This window comes from Mustela putorius, unplaced genomic scaffold (assembly GCF_011764305.1).
Source record: "Mustela putorius furo isolate JIRA1106 unplaced genomic scaffold, ASM1176430v1.1 tig00003944_pilon_pilon_pilon, whole genome shotgun sequence".
Classification (NCBI taxonomy): domain Eukaryota; kingdom Metazoa; phylum Chordata; class Mammalia; order Carnivora; family Mustelidae; genus Mustela; species Mustela putorius.
In genome coordinates, this window is record NW_025422088.1 from 3,621,021 (window position 1) to 3,636,433 (window position 15,413).

Genomic DNA, 15,413 nt, shown 5'->3' on the forward strand with positions numbered 1-15,413 from the left:
GGAAGAGAGGTACTATGGGCACATGGAAGTGACAGTTGGATGGGCAGTGGTTCTCCATCTAGGTAGGGAATCCACCTTTGGGTTTCCTTGGTGGGCCTCCCTTGGACAGTATATCATTAGAACAGTGCAGGAGATCAAGCTTCCTGACAAGGATTCTGTGCACAGATGAGGAAGCCATTCACTGCCCTGACTGAATTGAAGGAGTGGAAGAATGCTGGCTGCAGAACTCACTTTTCCTCTACTCATAGTCTATGAAGAAAAATGATCTGGAGTATTCATATCTCAGAGTCAACTCTAAGAGGAAGAAAAATCACCTTTCCTCAATGCTAAAAGTTTAGCAACTTTTACAAAGACTAATAGTTTCACTATTTATCTCTCTGCAGTTTTATCATTAAAATATTTTCTTTGTTTCCTCAAGACTTCATCTGCTCTTGCTACTCATTTCCTCTTGAAAAGAGTTGTAGGGGCACCTGGGTGGCTCAGTAGGTTAAGCCGCTGCCTTCGGCTCAGGTCATGATCTCAGGGTCCTGGGATCGAGTCCCGCATTGGGCTCTCTGCTCGGCAGGGAGTCTGCTTCCTCCTCTCTCTCTGCCTGCCTCTCTGCCTACTTGTGATCTTTCTCTGTCAAATAAATAAATTAAAAAATCTTTAAAAAAAAAAAAAAAGAAAAGAGTTGTAATCTTTTTGTTTTTGATCTATAATCATTCCTCAGCAACAAATTGTGAAGCCACAGACCAAAGATTATAATTTTCATTAGAGAATAAACCAATAAACTCTGTGAGGCAAAGATGCTCATTTCTTCCAAATATCCCTGTGAATACAACGGAAGGCAATTCTAAAAATTGGCTATTTCTAAAAAATGTTCCAAGAACATGAATGTCTACTTCTTTGGAGATCTCTTTTCTTTTCCAGCTTTGCATTCTGTTCATCTCATACAACAAACTTTCACCGAGTTATTATGGGCCAGGTACTTTGCTAGGCTTTGGAGGCTACAAAGATGAATAATATATAATTGTTGCTCTTAGATTCTGAGCCTAAAATTTCCTTCAGTTTTGAAGGAACTAAACATTAGGCCAAAGCTCCCAAACTAGATTTTGATAAAGATCCCCATAACATGAAGTTGTAAGTTTTACCCCAGTGTAATTCAGCTTGGATTTTAGTCTGTATTTGTTATATTCACCATGATGGGATTTTTTTTGGTTTTCTAATATTCAATAAATTCAGTGATTTAGAAGCCTAATTAGAGTGCTAGAAGCTATCTAAAATCTGTCCTTCAAAGTCTAAATTTGCTAATTTCTTGGACATAAAAAGAAATCCTCAAAACTTACCAGGTTTTTGGACTCATTTTAAAGAAGACTCGTATTTTTCTTTCTCATATTGCATTACCTGAACGTATGTTAAGATTAAGGGAACAACATTGTTCTTTATTGTGTTTCTGTGGCAAAACTTCTTTTTTTTTTTATTTTTTATTTTTTATAAACATGTAATAAACATATATTTTTATCCCCAGGGGTACAGGTCTGTGAATCAGCACTCACCAAAGCACATACCCTCCCCAATGTCCATAACCCCATCCCCCTTCTCCCAACTCCCTCCCCCCAGCAACCCTCAGTTTGTTTTGTGAGATTAAGAGTCACTTATGGTTTGTCTCCCTCCCAATCCCATCTTGTTTCATTGATTCTTCTTCTACCCACTTAAGCCCCCATGTTGCATCACCACTTCCTCATATCAGGGAGATCATATGAGAGTTGTCTTTCTCCGTGTGGCAAAACTTCTGAATGTATAACTAGGCTGTGGGAGTGAGCAGTTATTAAGCATAGTATTTTGTGTCATAATTTCAACTAATGAATCATTGAACACTAAAAAAAATGACTTCAAACAAAATTTTCTATCTGGATGAAATATGTAACTCCAGAAGGAAATATGAGCTCTTTAAATATCACACAGATCTCTTTCTGTCTGTTCTTCCCTTATTATAAATTGTTGGTTAAGGTATGTACTTGTATTTTAATATCTATATTGATTAAAGAAGTTTGTCTGTTAGAACACATTTTTATATTTGTTACTTGACCCATATCGCTCTTTATAAGATGGTTTGGCCTCTTTGTATTTTCTTTGCTATCTCATTAAATTATTGAAGTATACCCCCAAATTGGAATAAATAAGATTTATGCTATATAAGGAGAATCCAAACTATAATCTAATGATTATCTTTAATAAACAAAAGATATATGAAAGAAAATAAGCACAAATATAATTATATTTATTTTCTGGTATAAAATTCCATTTATTTTACTTTTATTGGATAACTTGATTGATAATATTTTCAATTTTGAAAAAAGAGTCCTTTTTATATAGCATTACTTATAAATAGACATATACAGAGCCCCCTAGTAAGGATATACCGATTTAAAATTGTCCAACTTTGGCTCGAGAAGGGATATTTTTATTCCTCTATCATACTCTAGGCCTTATTCAATTTGTGAAACCTTAATGAACTATAGCTTAGCACTGAGTTATTTTCAATAGTCTTGATAATTAATATAAATTGCAGTAAAGCCAATGAATTTATAGCATTATTAGGGAAGATAATCTGAAGAATGCATTACTCTGTTACCATCAAGTTCAAAATTTTGTTTATATTTTAAGATTTAGCATTATTAATCAGGGGTGAAACTATAATTACAGAAGAAGTGAGTTTCCCAATTTCAAAAGACGTTCATGGAAAATGAGACAGAAATCTGAAATTATTAAAATAATATTTCTATATGTTACTTGCACCTGGACTGGGACCACAGTTTTATAGGCTACAAAGATACATAGTAGACTGTATTTTATTTAGGAACTTACATTATGGTTGGGGAATTAAGAAATTATCAAATGAAAAGTTATAATTACTTTAAATAACTTTAAATGAGGAAATGTTACAAGGCTTAAAGTTCGCTGGGAAAGGGATGCTCTACACTATGCCCAGCCATAGGGGGTGCACTTGAAAGTGTGGGAGAGGTCTCTAGGTCGGCATGCATTAGAACAGTATAATTTAAGCTGAACCTTGAAAGAAAGCTAGGATTTAGGAAAACAGAAAGCATAAGAATGTTCTCTCCAGACATGAGGTATTCCAGTGTGAAAAAGTAAAAATTGAGACCCTCTGACTTGGACAGATTAAAAAGGAGCCATGGGGAAACACCTGGGTGGCGTACTTGACTAAGCATTGATTCTTAATTTCAGCTCAGGTCATGATCTCAGTGTCATGAGATCAAGCCCCATGTTAGACTCCGTGCTCAGCTTGGAGTCTGCTTGAGATTCTCTGTCTCCTCTCCCTCTGCCCTTCCCCCTCCTCTTGCTCTTTTTCTAAATAAATAAATACATAATCTTTTTAAAAAGAGGTGGGGAGCCAACAGCTTGAATTTAGGAATATTTGCTAAGACTGACTAGGCAGTTCAACATTTATGTTGAGGAGGTGTGCACACAGAAGGACACAATACGGCAAGTTCTGATTTTAGAGAACTTTAAGTTAGTAGAGGAAATGAGACAACATAAATGAATATGAGACAAATGTAGAAAGTGCTATGGACATTCCAAATCTCATTACACCCAAAATTTGATGAGTTATTTTGAAGAGAACTCTGTGAGTCTTTCAAGTTTCAGTGTTTACCAACACCTATGTGTTTGGATTACAGTTGTTTCTACTTTTGTCTTTGTGCACATAAACTGATTATTGTGAGCTTCCTGTTGTATTTTGTTTAATACCTACTGTATCCTTTAAGTATAAATATGACTCTTTCACTGGCAACATACATTTTGAGCATGTAAATGTCTCTCTCACAATAGTGAACAGAATACTTGAGACCACCTGCCATCATTTTGTTATGTTCAGATTCAGTAAACTATAGTTATGTGGTGAAGCAATTCAGCTCTTTGTTAATGACAGATTTATCGAAGACACGCTTTCAGAAGGATTGTACTAGAAATCCTATTAAAGTGCCATCCATTAAACCATTAGGATAGTCATTAAAACTGTTAGTGCAGACTTGTTATTCGTGAGTTATTGGTCTCTCACCATTCTCAGTGGTTTCCGTCAATACTACTCTACCCTTTGCTCTGTTGTGGCTATTCAGTTCCAAGAAATGAAGGCATATCAGTTTTCTCTCTTTTCCTGCAAAATTTCGGGGGTTGAGTGGGGGTAGGAAACTTGGTATGGTAGTGAGGGTGGAAATGAGAGAGATTGAAATCCCTGTCCTAATTGTTCCTGATTATATAGGGTAAGGATGATACTTAAGATCCCACCTTTTTTTTTTTTTAATATGAAGTATGTTCAAATCTAACTATAAGAAAGTTATGGCTGGTTTTCATTAAAAGAAAAAAAAATTGGAAGTGGAAAGTACTTTGGGATTAATGTATCATTAAGCCAAACTGACAGACATCTGGTCTTTAATCTATTTTCCTTTCTGTTCAGAGTTTTGAAGTAAGGAATTGAACTTTACGAAAGTAAATGTAAAGTTGTAATTTAATATACATGTGTTAGAGTATAGTAGTTAAGAACTCAGAGTCCAAAGTGAGAGAGCTCTGGACTCACATCCCAGTTCCACAGCTTTAATGGACTACCAGCATGATTGGTGGGAAGTGTTTTAACTCTTTTAGGCCTAAGTTTCTGTGTTTCTAGTATGGAGACAAGAGTATCCACCTAAATTTGTTTTAAGGATCACTGTACATGAGACTCATCATTATCATCATCATTATCATCAAAATCAGAAGTAATTTAACCTGATTACTTCTCAGTACCATTCTTTGATAAGGTTAGAGGGAGACAATCTAATTTAGCATTGGCTCTTTCGATATATTTTCCTGGTCATAAATCTACACTGAGCTTTGTCTCTAGATGGCCAGAGAAGCCAGTTGTAGACCTTGACATGGATTTCACAAACTGCCCTCCAAAGTGTTGGATCCTATAATCTGTGTCCTCTGCATCTAACATGACAAGAAGTCAAATGTGCAGATGGGAAGTGTCCTGCAGCTCCCGTTTGCCCTCATTTTTGGAAAGTAGTACAATATTCACAAATTGAAAAATTAAAGAACACAGATAACAAGTACAAACTATTAAAATAATTATTGTTAGAAGATAAACTGAGGGGCACCTGGGTAGCTCGGTTGGTAGAGCATATGACTCTTGGTCTCAGGGTTGTAAGTTTGAGCTCCACATTGGGTGTAGAGATTACTTAAAAAAAAAAATAAAATCTTAAAAAAAAAAAAAAGATAAACCAAGCCATGTTAAATATTTTAAGAGTTTATTTGAGCAAAAATTGATTCAGATGCAGATTGGGCAACACCAAACCAGAAGTGTTTAGGAGCGGTCTACCAACAGGAGCAGGGCAAAAACTCATATAAAGTAAGTGTGGAAGTCAAGAAAGGAAATTGTTGATTGGCTGTAGCTTAAAGCTCTGTTGGTTGTTTATGACTGGTTGTTTTGATTTTGTAATCTTGAAGCATTTACAGGCTTAGATTTTGGTTTGCTTCCAGAGGCCACCACAGCATTAGAGCCCCCTCAGTCTAATAGCATTCTTGTTTAATTAATTTAACATTTTCAGTCTATGCATCTCAGACATAAATGCTGATAGCATTGATATATGATATTCTAGGTTTATATACATATGTGTGTATATATATTCATATATATAAATATGTTTATATTTTAATAATGTCTTTTTAATTTCTTTTTAACAGTAAAAGTAGATGTCTTTATGTCAGTAGGTACACAGTATCAATAGCTTCATAGGTTTGTCATACTCCAAGTTGTTTAAGCAGTGTCCTGTAATAATAAGGTTATTTCCTTTCTTTCCCCCACTGTTGTCACATGGTTCTATAGTGACTGCTCCAAACATTTGGTCAGGAGAAAGACATGTCTTTCACTTTCAAAGCTTTTAGGCAAAGTTTAGTGCCTGACAGAATGGCCAGAGTCTAATTCTAGGAGATGATGGATTTGAAGAATGTTCATGGTGGGATGAAGCTGAGTCAGTTGGGGAAGGCAAAGAGATCACAGGCCCGACCTCCAGACCATGAAAGTACCTTGATATGGTCATTTTACTCCAGGACCTGATCCATACCTTTGTAAATATGAGAGGCAATGGGGTCCCAAAGACCCCACTTTCATAGGTGTGTGATGTCAGTGGCCATGTCTTCCAGCTGTGATGACTGGATGCTGTCTTATCTAAGAGAGGAGCAAGTAGTCATGTTCATTGCCTTTCTGAGCCTCCCTTTTCTGTGTGTCTATGAGTTATTTTCTCCTCGTGCTGACCTAGCTTTTTTTAGAGATGTTAATTTAGGTACAGTTTTAAAAGATGTGTTAATATATTTTCTAATCCTTTAGAACTTGTTATACTTAAGACATGTTTGCTGATTGAATTGTGTAATACTCAAGCAACAGAATAAGTGTATGGTTCCATTTCCAGAGTGTTAAAAAATTTAAAAAAGGAAAGCAATTATAGCATGATTTTACCTAATATTTCAGTAATAATTTTAAAATGTAAAATGTTTATTAGACAAAAGATTAAAGATTTTTTCCATAGAATTATCACTGCATAAGTTCAGTTCTTTAATTTTGCTCTTTTCCTCCGCAACGGAACACACATCCAACCAGTTTCTGCACCACCACATTCTTTCCAGTCTCCACCCTGCCCCAGAAAAGAAAAAATATATATATAATTTGAATAGGCTAAATTGTTAGTTTCATAGAGAACAGGGTAAATGTGTGTTGAGAGTCATATGTCTGTCTTCCTTGATCTCTTTTCTGTGCGGCTCCATAGAAACATTGAACAAGATGAATCAATGTTTCAGGCCAACCACCTTTTGCATTCTGGCTTTATTCCACTCTTACAGCAGCAGAGTCGATAAGTGGAGACAGGTGTTGTTCTGCAGAAATTGCTGTCTTTACTTTTCCCCACCTACCTGTCCATGCGGTAGAGTTTGTAAATGAACTTACTATCTGTCTGTCTTTCTTTTGTTCTCTTTCTGCATGTATATGCTCACTTGGCTGTGATGGATATAAGTCTCTGTATCATGAAGCTCACCTAGGACCCAAGATATAGATATGGATATAAGGAAATTAGAGCCTACTCTAACCTTATAATGTATTGCCCAAATTGGGACACTTTGGAAGATGGTGCTTTGATAATGAAACTGGGACAAGGGGGTAAACTGGAATGTACCCCTTCTAATGTAAACCTTATGCCAGAGCTGAATCTTTGGCTGTTTATCCTTCCATCTGATTAGGACAGTCCCATCCTCTGCCACAAAGGCCAACAAATGGACTTGAGACTTCTGAGGAGCACATTTGTTAAAACAAACAACCTCCCCAAATAAAAGAAAAATCCACTGTATTAAAATGGTTAACTGTATCCACACATAGGTGGTATGTCCAGAAAATTTGGTAATATGGTGTATGTAAGATTGTTTCCAGGCAAGCAGTCCCTATGTGATACTTCAGAATAGTGAGTAGATATATAAAAGTCAGAAATTATAGCATGGAAAGCTATATTAATAATAATAATATCTTTTCACTTAGAATTTCAAATGTGCCAAAGTCCAAGATGCCTCTTATCTTGAATCAGGTTTCAGACAAGTGTGAGCCTGGAAGCTATTCTGACTATTTAAAAATATTTTATATATCTCTGATCTATTCCAATATATGTTTACTTAATAGTTACATGTTCATCAGGGAAACTTATTTAACTGTTTCTAAGGTTCTAGGGTAAATGTCACTGTTGCCATTATATACTGCCTATAATGCTTTTCAGTCATTCATTCTATAAATACATTTTTAAATCAACCGTATGCTAAACACTGAGTGTACAACATCAGATGAATTACAGTCCTTGTAATGATATCTTCAGGTGATTCCATATTTTTCCCCAAAGTTCAAGTACATAAAATTATTAAAGTATGGACATTTTTCTAATATATTTTATCTATAATTGTTTAATTTTATATTATAAAATGAATATACATTTCAACAAAACAAATTAATCTCTGAAATTAATCTTTTAGTTTAAAAATATACTCTAAAATTCTACATTGTGTTAATTTGTCCTAGCCTTTCTAGTTTGCTTGCAACATGTAACATAGAAGAAAGTAAACATGACACTTTAGGTTGTAAATACTTTCTAAGCTACTTGAACACCATGGGTATAAATAGTAATGATCAATCTGTGTATCTTCTTTAATTAGAAGCTTATATTTAGTACATTATACTGTTTCCTTACATATAAGGACTAATGATATTAACAGCAAGGTGTTTTTAGTATATAAATGTGTATATATACATATATTACATAATGTATACATATCCAAAGATACAGTGTATCCAAAAAACACAGGTAAAATCTCAATGTGTTTCAACCATATAGTTATACTAAATAAATTTGAAGATAGGATGAGGTAGGGAATTTTTTTAAGTAATTATTTCAGATTTTCTGTATTCCATCAAAGACTTAGAGGAACTGTCATGTTTTTTTTTTTTTTTCATTTCATTTCAGATGCAAAATTTTTATTCTTTGAACAGGAAATTATTCATATTTCAGTTTGGAAACTCATCTGTTTTTCCTTTCCCATCTGAAAACAAATTGGGAGAAGAAACAGTTTTAACAAAATTTTAATTAAATAGCAAGGTAATACTGAAAGCCTAAAATACATAGTGGACAGTAAAATGAGGGAAATAATAGTGTTTTAAAATTAGATTCTAAATCTGTATAGATGATAAAGAAAAAATAATGTTATCACTTAAAACTCAACTGATCAAATGATGATTTATCTTATTTTCCTTATATTGCTATTTATGAAATGCTACTATAGTAGAAGGCATAAACAATCACAAAACCACTCTTTTCATTCACATATATTTTTACAAAATTTTTTAGAAATATTTATTTATTTATTTATTTATTTTAAAAAGAGAGAAATAGAACATGGAAGGAGGGGCAGAGGGAGAGAGGATCTCAAGCAGACTCCACACTGAGAACAGAGCTCTCCACAGGGCTCAGTCTCATGACCCTGAGATCAGGACCTTAGCTGAAACCAAGAGTCAGATGCTTAACCGAATGTACCACCCAGGGACCTCAGTTAGTTTTGCTTTTGAATCTACTTTTTCACTGTATTTCTGAATGGTCAGGTCTCAAATGAAACAGAAAACAAAGAAATACATGTGGTTATTTGTGTTCTGGTAGTGGTGATGGTGGTGGTGGTGGTGGTGGTGGTGGTTGTTCTCTACCCCAGAAAAGCAGATCAGTTTCCAAACTATATAGATGAACATATTGTTACATAACAAGTGGCAAGGCAGAAGTGTATTTCCTTGCCTAAATTAACTGACAATTGTGTCAGTTTTATGCTTCATTGTCAAAGGAAATCGATTCACTTAGCATCAGGGAGAAAGCAGACATTCCTTGGACACTGAGATTGTCTTAAATCAGGATGTTCTCACACAAGTCAGTGGATGAAGACAGGAAAAGAAAAACATCTACCATTCTTTAACCAAGAACTTTGCATCATGTGTTTTAGATGTATTATTTCACGTAATACTTTTGGGTCAATACAAACGTGGCAGCATTTACACAGTGGTGCATTCATCTTGTTAATTTGGAGCCAGAATCTAGTGCCATGTTGTTCACAGAAAAGAAAGGGTGCTGCTGTGAATTTATTCAGCTTAATGCTGTGCATAGATTGCAATCAATAGATAATTTTATTTGTTACCTATACACAGTTCTTTTTATAAACACTGTAATTACTTTCTATCAATTCAATCAACTTTATCTCCTTAATCAGAGCAGTTTAATAAAATTTTAATAACATTTTCTTGCCCCAAACTGTCTGGAAAATTTTTAATTCTTTTTGCTTTACCAAATAACATCAGAAATCCTAGTCTGTGAATTATATTTGTTATAATGATTATCTATGAAGCTCTAGTCTTCAGGAACATCAGCTATAATTCTATATATCACTTTCTTATTATGTACTTTAATTCAATGGAGGAGATAAATAGCAAAAAACTGAAACATTGGGATTCAAGTTATCACTTCCATCATTCTTCTAGAACATTGCCTTTGGGAACTAGAAATTTTTCTTTTCTACATTCAGTACTATCTAGGAAAATGTTGAGGCACGTTAAAAAGGAGAGTTTAATAAAAAAAAAATCTGGCCTTTTAAATCTTCAGATCTCAAAGTTGTATGTTCTCTTCTGAACTCTCCTTTGAAAAGATCTGTCAAAAATAGTTTTTTTCTAGTCACACATAGAAAGTAGTAAAATAGCTTCTCTGCATTCCAGAGATCACATAGCATTGTCCTACTGAATTAAAAAAGAATCTAGTATTTGTTGCTGTTGTTGCATTATTGTTTTTTGTCATTTTGAAATTATGATAAATTAGGATAAAGTTAACTATACTTCTGGGAGTAAATGGAATTCTCAAAGAGATAAACTAACTCATTCTTAGTGCTAAGATATCATTTAGGGAAAAAAAAATGTTCATCAACTGGTTGCCTCAGATATTTACTCATCTCATATGGTTGACTGGTTTACAGTGACTATAGAGTCTTTTTTGCTTCTCTACATATCAATTCTAATGTAAATAAATCATTACTTCAGATACTTTTCTATAACTATTTGTTACATAATATGTTATAATTGGGGTTGCAAATCAAACCACTAGACAACAGTAAGGGGATATAATTTTATCACTTATTTGAAGAAAAAAATTATTGCATATAAAAATACCTGATTGAAATACCTTAATGCCTTTGCAAGGGTTGTACATTTATAAATAGTTCATCTTTCCACTTAAATATGGAGAACTCCTGTATGTATTCATTAGTTAACACTGAGAGTCTTGAAAAGTCCCTATTTCAGTCCTTCAGATTCTAATCATGGCCTAGACCAGAGATACTTTTATAGGAAAAGACTTGGGAAGTTTTGGTAAACTAATTTGGTAAAGGAGAAGAGAGAAGATGAGGGGACCAACCTGACACTGGGAAGACATTAACAGAAAAAAAGGAACAGAGCAATCAGAGTGCCAAAGCTAACCATGGGCAAAGAGAAAACTAGCACCTGGGACTCAGGCTCTGACCTCCAAACTTTGCTCATGATCCTACTTTCCACTCCTTCCTCACATTCTACTTCTGAAAGCATCATTGGATTCAACTAAAGGCATGTTCTTCTCTTTGAAGAAAGTATTCATTATGCCAATTACAGGCCTTTGCTAATTGTGCAAAATATAGCCCTTCTCAACTATGCAAACGTGGGTCTTTTTCAAATGGATACATATTAATTTACCATTTTCAATTTTGGAGCAAAAGAATATGAATGAATGAGAATTTTAAAAGGCTTCACAGAAATACGGTCAATGGCAAACTGCTTTTCTAAACCTCAAAAAGGGTTTGAAAGTATGTGGGTGCAAACCACACTAAGGAGTAAATGAGCCTACTCATTAGGAACTCTGTGGAACGATAGTTTTTCTCTGGCGGTTAAGGTCATCAAAAGTTCAATTCCCAGTAAAAAGGATGGTTAGTCTGACCCATAGTTTGCCTAGTCAAGTAGCTGGTCTATTCCTTCTATATAATTAAATTTTTGTTAGTTGTTTTAAAACACACAAAAACAGGATACAGCTTTTTTGTGGTTTCTCTTTGATGAGTTTTTAAAGGGAATAGTTTGAGCTTTTTCTCTTAGTAAAGTGAGGAGAAATGGGACACAGAACAACTAGTACTGTAGGGAGTTTACACATATGAATTATATTTTTCTTTTTGGTAGAGAAGTTGAAATTTTGCAGATCCATATTGAAAGGACTTTGCTTTAAGTTGATGGCTTTAGCTTTACCAGAAAGTTCAGTCACTGGATGTAATTTTACACAGTGACTGTAATGTGATGTGCAAATTTACGAGCACTCCCTTGTTTTGAGTTTAAAATTTTAAGTATAAATTAGAAGCACCAAGAGATTTTTGTTTCCAAACCTCTCGTGTTTCAAGAGAATAATGAAAAGACCTATGTAAAACAATCAAGAAATCTTCTCAAGCTTGGCCAGAGAAAAAGCACAATATGGCATCCAGGCATCCAGACTGCAGTCCAGAATGCCCGGGCCCCCAACAGAGCTTACCAGTTGTTTGACCCTGAGAAAGTTTTTTAATTTCTCTGCATCTCAACTTCCTCACTTGCAGAATGGTGATAATAATGGTGATAATAATGGTACTTCTTTGTGAAGATAAAATTAGTCAACATATGTTTAGCACAAAGAAAACAGTAGATATGATATGTTTTATTGTTAACTATTGGATATAAATATATATTTTATTTTATTTATTTTTAAAAATATTTTATTTATTTTTTTGTCAGAGAGATAGAGAGTACAGGCAGGCAGAGTGGCAGGCAGAGGCAGAAGGAGAAGCAGGCTCCCTGCGGAACAAGGAGCCTGATATGGGACTCGATTCCAGGATGCTGGGATCATGACCTGAAGTGAAGGCAGCTGCTCAGCCGACTGAGCCACCCAGTCATCCCCTAAATATTTATTTTAAATCTGGCATTTTATCAAGAATATGGTGCAGAATTATAAGTACATTATGTGTGTGTGTGTGTGTGTGTGTGTAAAAAATAGGTAAATAGAAAAAAATAAGCTCTCTAAATATATCCTATTTTTTACACTTAACTATTTTAAGACAAAGTTCTAGTTGGTTAAAAAATTAGAATTTTCAGACCATCAAGTTAAAGATACGTAAATGAAAAGTATTTAATATTAGCAGCTGACTACTCAATATTTTCCTATTCTTCTTTAAATTACAGGGAGTTTTTCCTATGGTCACATTCTCAGTAAGACAAAGCCATTGAGTTGAAGATCTATTAAAATTAGAATGATTAAGTGGCAGGTATTGAGGTTGGAGGGGGAGTGTGTCACGTGCCCCTGTGCAGATAGGAAAACAAAGTAACATAGTTTGATATTTCTGGAATGTTTAGGTGCTACATACTCTTTATCCAGTACATTCAAGGACCTTGTTGAAACGGAAGGAAACATAAGGAAGTAGTATTCTTGTTTATGAATTCTGTGACAATGCAAAGTACAAATGCCATATAGCTTATTTTTAAAAAGTCTATTAATCAAATTTGGGTTGAATACATCTAGCTTGCTTTATTTCTAACTTGAAAACTTTCCTTCAGGGCAGCTACAGAAAACAGGATTCTAGCTTGTGAGGATAGAATTTGGGATTGAGTTCTGGGAAGGAAGGGGATATCTTACCAAAAGTTGTTTGGATATATATAGTTGAAAGGATGAGAAGAGATATTTGAGACTCAGGCTGAGGAAAACCAAAAGCCAACAGTAGAAAGAAATTGAATCTACTAGGAACAAGGGTGCTTATTTTCAAATAGTTTTGAATAATGTTTGGGTGGTGTCAGCTCAACTTGATAGTAGGAAGATGCATGGTCATGTTAGGTTGGCCAAAAATATGAGATTAGAGTGGAACTCAACTTCTCCAGACCTGCGTTCTTCTTTCTCTACATTGACCATTTTATTCTTCCTTAAGAGGATCTCAGCAAGAGATACCAGAACACAAAGAGGCAAAACGACTGCACCAGCACCTGCACAAAAAACAAAACTAAAAACAACAACAACAAAAACATGAAAACACAGAAGAAGTTGGTTAAGCATCTGAGTCTTGGTTTAGGCTTAGGTCATAATCTCAGGATTGTGAGATCAAGCCCCTCATTAGGCTCTGTGATCAGCAAGGCATCTGCTTGAGGTTCTCTCTCCCTGCCCCTCCTGCTAATGCATGCTCTTTTTCTCTCTCTCTCTTTCTCTCTCTCTCCATCTCTTTCTCTCTCTCATACACACACACACAAATAAATGAATAAATCTTCTTTTAAGTGTGTTTTGAGAATTAAGCTCTTATTCATCCATGATACCTTTGCCTCATTAACATGGACAATTGAAATTTGATTTTCCTCAACCACTTTTATTTTTTCACAGTAGAAAAGATTATCTTATACCTCACCTACTTTCAGTAGTTGTTATTCCTTACTGAGTTTACTGCTCTCGACTTTCTGACAAGTTCCAAAATAATGACCTATGCTGTATATTGTTAAAAGTTTGGTCAGACAGGTAGATACAGATAGATGAGTATGTGTTGCACAAAGACAGTTAAGCATTATTTAATCCATGTTTGTTTGATCCGTGTGAAACTAGTATAAATGTAAACTGCAACCCATCTGTTTCATCATTCATGTGAAGCCAACCTCATTTTTAAAACTTGATTTCTTATGTAATTGCCCCAGAATGACAGAGGATGATCAGTTGAGAAGAAAAACCTTTTGGACTTGCAAGATAAAGGATAGTTATGTTTAAGTGTGTTTCACATGTTGGGCTTCCTCGTTTTTCAGTGGCCTTCAGGATATGTAGCGTCATGCCTTGGTAATTACCAGCTTTTAATCATCAGCTGGGCTTTGAAATCACACAGACCTGAGTTTTAGGGTGAATGTATGAGTCTAGCTGTGTGAGAAAATTACTTAACAACCAAATCACACAATGCCTGCCAGAGAGAAGACCCTCAGTAAGATTTATTGAGTTAATCTTTCTTTACTTCAATTTCCTTGTCTTGGAAAATAACAATACATACCTCATAACATTTGTGAAAATTAAAGAGGATACTACATGACCCAGCAGCTACTATAATTTTCCTGTTACTCAGAGATCTTCTCATGGGTCATCCTTTAAGCCTAAACATATTAACACATGTGACATAAAACTCACATGTGGTTTTTAAACTCTTCAATGAAGAGTATCAAATCAAGCATTCAGAAGGCTGGGGATATGTGGCAAGAGTGGAAATGGACACGAGTTAACAGTGTCTGTGTTAAGAGATGTAATTTCATTAGTTTAATTAAATGCATGCCACTTTACACATCTGCTAGTGATCTTAGTCTGAAGAACAAGGCCATCAAGGGAAGGAATATCTTCTACCAAAGCGCTGTCATCAGTGCGCCTAGGAGCTCTTGGGATATTTTACAAAAGAATGTGTAAGAAGTTTATATACTCAGCAGTGCTCCTCAGTGTAAAGTGGAGTATCACTGGTAGTTGTAATTTCAGGATCACATACTTTACTATTAAACCATATGATAATGAGTGCTAAAGCATTAGTTTTAGTGCACTATACCTTGCAGTCTCCACAGTCTGTTGCTTAACTCCCATGTTCATGGAAGAATTACTCCACCATTTCTCTTTATGAACTCTTCTCGATAACATTTATTCATCATTTCAATTCATTTAAGGAAATATGTTGAACCATAATTTATTGAGCCATCGTTGTAGATGCAAAGATGACTAAAGGTGTATAGGTAGGACTGTGGCTAAGGACTTTAGAATCTAAGCTGTAGGTCACTTCAAACCAGTGGAAGT

The 15,413-nt window shown here is 34.9% G+C and overlaps 1 protein-coding gene across 46 annotated transcripts in view; it reads left to right on the plus strand.

Moving 5' to 3' along the window:
• The window catches only part of PTPRD (protein tyrosine phosphatase receptor type D), a 2,277,302-nt gene that overhangs the window by 2,185,437 nt on the left and 76,452 nt on the right, over window positions 1-15,413 (plus strand). The window lies entirely within an intron of this gene.